Genomic DNA, 5,074 nt, shown 5'->3' with positions numbered 1-5,074 from the left:
TTCATTCTAAAATATCTTACATTGGATGAATTGGGGCTGAAAGTTATATAGCAATGCACATAAACATTTTTAACTTGTCTATGATGCTTCTTAGTCATCACAGGGGGGGCAACTTCTTCTGGACAGGACTCATGTTCACATTTGACCAGGGAAGACAGATGGCTTGAGAGAAGCATAAAATAAGCCATTTTTGTCAACCTGGAAAAAACAACACTCAACAGAGGAGGTGGGCTGAGACACACCCTATCACCCACAAGGTATGTGTTATTTTTGAATGGAAGTTAATTGACATGGTCTATGGATGTACTGTACTTTTGCACTAACAAATATTTTGATCATTTTATCAGGAAGCCATATTTTATCTCAATGCCATTGTGGCAAGCTCCCTCTTCTTTAATGGGCAGTTTAAACGTTTCCATAAGGTGAAATGACTTACTTTAGGTACCTATGTACCTAAAGTAAGTCATTTCTTTTGATGTAGGGTCCTAACTCATCTTTATTAATGTACATATTTCTATATGATCTGTTACAGATGAAGTTCCCAGCAGAGAGTGTTTGGCTGTGTCATGTGAATGTTACTGCACATTGGATTCTTGTGGTCTGTTTCCAAAATGTTTGATTTCTGATGACTCAGTACAGTAGAAATTGTCTCTTTTGTTATGTGGACATATTTAAAAATGAAGTCTCTGCTTCAAAAGATTAAGCTGGTTGTGCAAGACTCTGTAAAGTAACCATTAAGCATAGTAAAGGGAGTCCTTATACAGCCTGTTTATTGATATGAAATATGAAATTACTTTACTTAAGGTTGTGAACATGGCAGAGAGGTTCCTCACTGTAATTGACCCAATGGGGAATAGAAAAGAATAATTTGCACAGATATATTTTTTCAAGAGAGGAAAAAAAAAGTTTAAATTTTTTTTTTATGCTGTTACAGAAACTTCCTGAGCAACAGGTCAAGGGAGGAATCCAAATATGTGTGGACAGTGCACACCATGGACCACAACACACAGATGGATTTCAGCAGTTGTGGGGTTCTAGTGTTGAAGGTACTATTTCGCTAAGTACATAAGTTTATGTTTATGTACTTTGAAAATTAAGCTAATAGTATTTAATTGTAAAGATTATGTATCTAGAAGAACATGTGTTATTATGTAGATAATGTACCAAATCAAGCACATAATTACATTCATATTTCATTTACAGTACGCCAAAAATTTCCTTTTGAGTGGAAACATATCTGATGTGCAGACAACACCAGAAGCTGTCAGTGAACAAAGGATGGACATAGCCTGTATATTATTGGAAAATAGCTAAAAAATGTAAAATAAACCCAAATGTTCTGTATTATATATTATGATCATTTATTTATCATTTACTATTTGTAAAAATAAACACTTTGCTGAAAAATCCTAGATTGAGCGTGATTTACACTATGTGCTGCATTGGGTAACATTTTTACACTTTGAATAGAGTCAGAAGCACGTATTTATAGCGATTTCATGTCTATTGTAATGTGCTACCACTCTAAATAGAGTCAGAAGCATGTATTTATAGCGATTGTATACCTATAGTTACGTGCTGCCACTCTGAATACACTGAGAAGCACGTATTTATAGTGATTTCATGTCTATAGTAATGTGCTACCACTCTAAATAGAGTCAGAAGCATGTATTTATAGCGATTGTATACCTATAGTTATGTGCTGCCACTCTGAATACACTGAGAAACACGTATTTATAGCGATTTCATGCCTATAGTAATGTGCCACCACTCTAAATAGAGTCAGAAGCACGTATTTATTAAGATTTGATGTGTATAATAATGTTGTACCACCCTGAACACAAATGTCAGATATGTCTATAAATTTACGCTACGGGTAGGCAAAAACTTCAGCCATAACTATAAATTTCTGCTACCGGCCAATGTGGGCATGCGCAGTTGACTCGCATAGCAAAAAACTATAAGTAGGAGAAAACTTCAGAACACAGGTTCACGCGATTACTGTTAGAAAAAATATTGTCGCTTCTAAACTTTTCAATAACTGCTTTGGTTGCAGCGCTACGTTACTTGTGTAACTTAATTACCGGTTAACTCAATTAAGAAAAAGACGCTACTAGTGTGATAGATGCTAGTGCATTTATCACCGTGGGCAATGGTGTCTACAAAAGCGCGTTGGTTCTTATTCTTCTGAGACGAGCAGGTTTCTCTTTTCATCAGGGGTCCCACGGAGAGAAAGTCCTGAACAGAGAGACTGCAACTGGGGGGGAATTTAAAGGTTGCGGCGGTCACTGATCGTGACATATGTGGATTTACCGGAAGCAGTGGAATTATGGGAGTTAGAGTCCTTAAAAGGACTGTGGTAGTACCTACACAGCACACAATGAAATGTGACTTCTGCTGAACAGGGAGCAGTGTATGGGGCTGCTCATACGTGGTAACTTGGCAGATGGTGGGTTTGAACCTAAAGCCTTCCGGACCCAAGTCCGCTTCCTTAACCACTAAGCCACCACTGCCCCTGTTATCACAGCATTGCTAAACTATAAAACAATAAATACATTTAGACCAAACATTCTGCTTCTAGACTTGTTACTTACAGTATATTGTAACTTGCCCAGTATCCCTTCTTCAGCAATTCTTGAGTTTTAAGTGTAAACAACAAATCCTCTGTAGAGTTACATAAACAAAGCTTATTCAATGTAAAAAAAAAATAGTTGCAGACAATGTGATCTTTGATGTTTTTAAATAAAGTTGATTGTGTTACTCACGAAATATGCTCCAGGACAAAAAAGGTCTTCTTTAATGTCAGTCTTTCCTGGAGTGAAATGGTTGTAGTCCACAATCATCCACTGGTTATTATACCTTAAAAGAATATTCTAAATTAGCTCACTGATAATAAACACAATGACTGGTTAAATTTTGTTTAAATAGTAACAAGAGTCTGCTTCTGTGTTGTATTTGTGTTACCCACGTTCCACTGCTGTATTTGCTAAATATCCCACTGTTTGCCACTGACAGCCAGTCGATTGGCCACAATGTTCCTCAGCCATTCCATAACGGTTCCAATGGGCTGCACATATTTCCACAAAGCAGGGTTGCGGTTGCCAATGGTAGTTTCCAATGTTACCTACAGACACAGGAGGTCAACAAACTCAATGAGGGCAAAAGAATCCAATATATAATGATATTATATCTACACTGAATATTACATATATATATATATATATATATATATATACACCAATGAAATATTCTCATGTTCAATATGCACATAAAACAAAGTGCTTGTACTGATTATTATATGTTTGATTAAATGGACTGCCTATTTTTATATAATGTCAATAATATTAAGTCAGGGATCTGTGGTGGCTAGTCCTTGAGTCTTTATCTTTAAACCATTGCTCCGGAGTCGAATTGTTTTTAACAGTTTCAGCTAGACTCAGTCTGCAGTTTAGCCCCAAACCCTTCAGTTTTGTTTTTGGTCAGAATTATTATTATATTTCATGCTACAAAAAAGGTTATCACCAAGCCGCTACTTAGGATGTAAAAGTCATCACCAGAGAAGATGGATCCAGAATAGGATGAAAATGCCTGAATTCCCCCAGGAAGATAATAATTATCTAGAACAACACATAAGGTTTATTTTTTTAATTAAAAAAAAAAAGAAAAGAAAAAGCTCTTTACTATAATTTCAACTACGTTTACACGTACAATAGTTGTGTAACTGTCTGTAGTCTTCTGAGTTTGTGTCCAGACACATAGAATTCATTCCATTATTCTTATTATTTATTTATCAATTTATTGTGGGCCTTTATTAGCAAACCTATCAAGTACCAACCTAAAGGGGAGACCCTTTTCTTTTTTATGTGCAGCATAGCCTGATAAGTGTTCCAGGTGTCGTGTGACACCAGAAGTTCCTTGTTGTTTTGTAGGAGTTTAATGAGAGCAGAGCAGGAACCAGATCCAAGAGGCTGCAACTGGATGGTTGTGTTCAGAGCTGATTCTAAGTCCTCCAGGTCTCCACCCATCTGGAAAAGTCTGCATGCAAAAAAAGACAGACAACAATGACAAACAAAGTTTTAGAAGCAGTTTGACTGACATACAGTAAAACTGTAAAACAGAACTCACAGGAATCCAAATGGGTTGAAGGAAAGAGGTCCCTGAGGAAATGGCAACTCATTATAGCTGTCCTCCAGACCTTTCAGTTGCAGCAGAGCCAGGTGGACCTGGCCATAACAACAATGCACAGTCAGACCCAGTAGTCAGTAGTACATTTTTATCATGTGTAAACACACTTCCTTTGAAGTACTTGTTACCAATAGGGGGAATTTGAATTTTGCTCTATTTGGTCTTGAATCCACTGCAGATTAGTTGTGATGTAGGCGTTCAGATGTTCACAGTAAGCTGTCTCACTCTTGAATGGTCCACAGTAGCTCATTAGAGTGTTCATCCAATGCTTGTATATGAGCTAAAAGACACACAAAGACGTAGGTACATATAGCTCAAGGACTTGAATTGTGAGTTGAAGCACAAGAAAAGCTTGTTTGCTCTGACCTGAGATGTGACAGCAGCTTCCACTGCACCGGCGGCGTAGGCCAAATGCTGTCATTAAACTGACTGCTTGTCGTGACCTCCAAAAAACATCAACTAACAAAAGGACACATTTGGATTGATAAAACTGTGACCAGTAAGACTATCAAAAGTCACGTTTCATAAAATGGAAGTGTGTGCTGAAATTTTACGAAAAAAAAAATAGTATCAGTATCTTGCAAATTCATTTTCCTCAGTTATTTTAATGGGCCAACAGAGGTTTAAAGTGATTTACAGCAAAGAGCTCTCAGCCTGTACTTTCTGTTTTTGCCTATTATTTTGTAATTGTTTCACACATTTCTAAATACAAATGTTTAAAGATAAGTGGCAGTGATGTAAGTTCACTGTGTGCAAGTTTTTGTTAAAACTCAAACATAAGGCAACCACGGCTTGGGGGAGTTTTATCTACCAGAGAAATTTCTTTTGTCCTCTTGTCAGTTATGGTTTGAGGGTCATGTGATCAGAAAACTACCGAGAGCAGCAATTT

At 37.0% G+C, this 5,074-nt stretch overlaps 1 long non-coding RNA gene and 1 pseudogene across 1 annotated transcript; one reads left to right on the top strand and one right to left on the bottom strand.

Moving 5' to 3' along the window:
- The first annotated feature begins 650 nt into the window (after positions 1 to 650).
- Positions 651 to 1,313, top strand: LOC112486604 (uncharacterized). Its single transcript, XR_003049112.1, has 2 exons — positions 651 to 1,046; positions 1,204 to 1,313. It is a non-coding gene; the product is annotated as an uncharacterized LOC112486604 (long non-coding RNA).
- Positions 1,314 to 2,269: 956 nt separating this feature from the next.
- Positions 2,270 to 4,634, bottom strand: LOC103398973 (putative phospholipase B-like 2; annotated as a pseudogene).
- Positions 4,635 to 5,074: the final 440 nt, after the last annotated feature.

The sequence above is a fragment of the Cynoglossus semilaevis genome, unplaced genomic scaffold (genome assembly GCF_000523025.1).
Source record: "Cynoglossus semilaevis isolate Cse_v1.0 unplaced genomic scaffold, Cse_v1.0 scaffold3667, whole genome shotgun sequence".
Lineage (NCBI taxonomy): Eukaryota > Metazoa > Chordata > Actinopteri > Pleuronectiformes > Cynoglossidae > Cynoglossus > Cynoglossus semilaevis.
The sequence above is the reverse complement of the archived record's forward strand: the minus strand, read 5'-3'. Positions and strand labels throughout refer to the sequence as shown.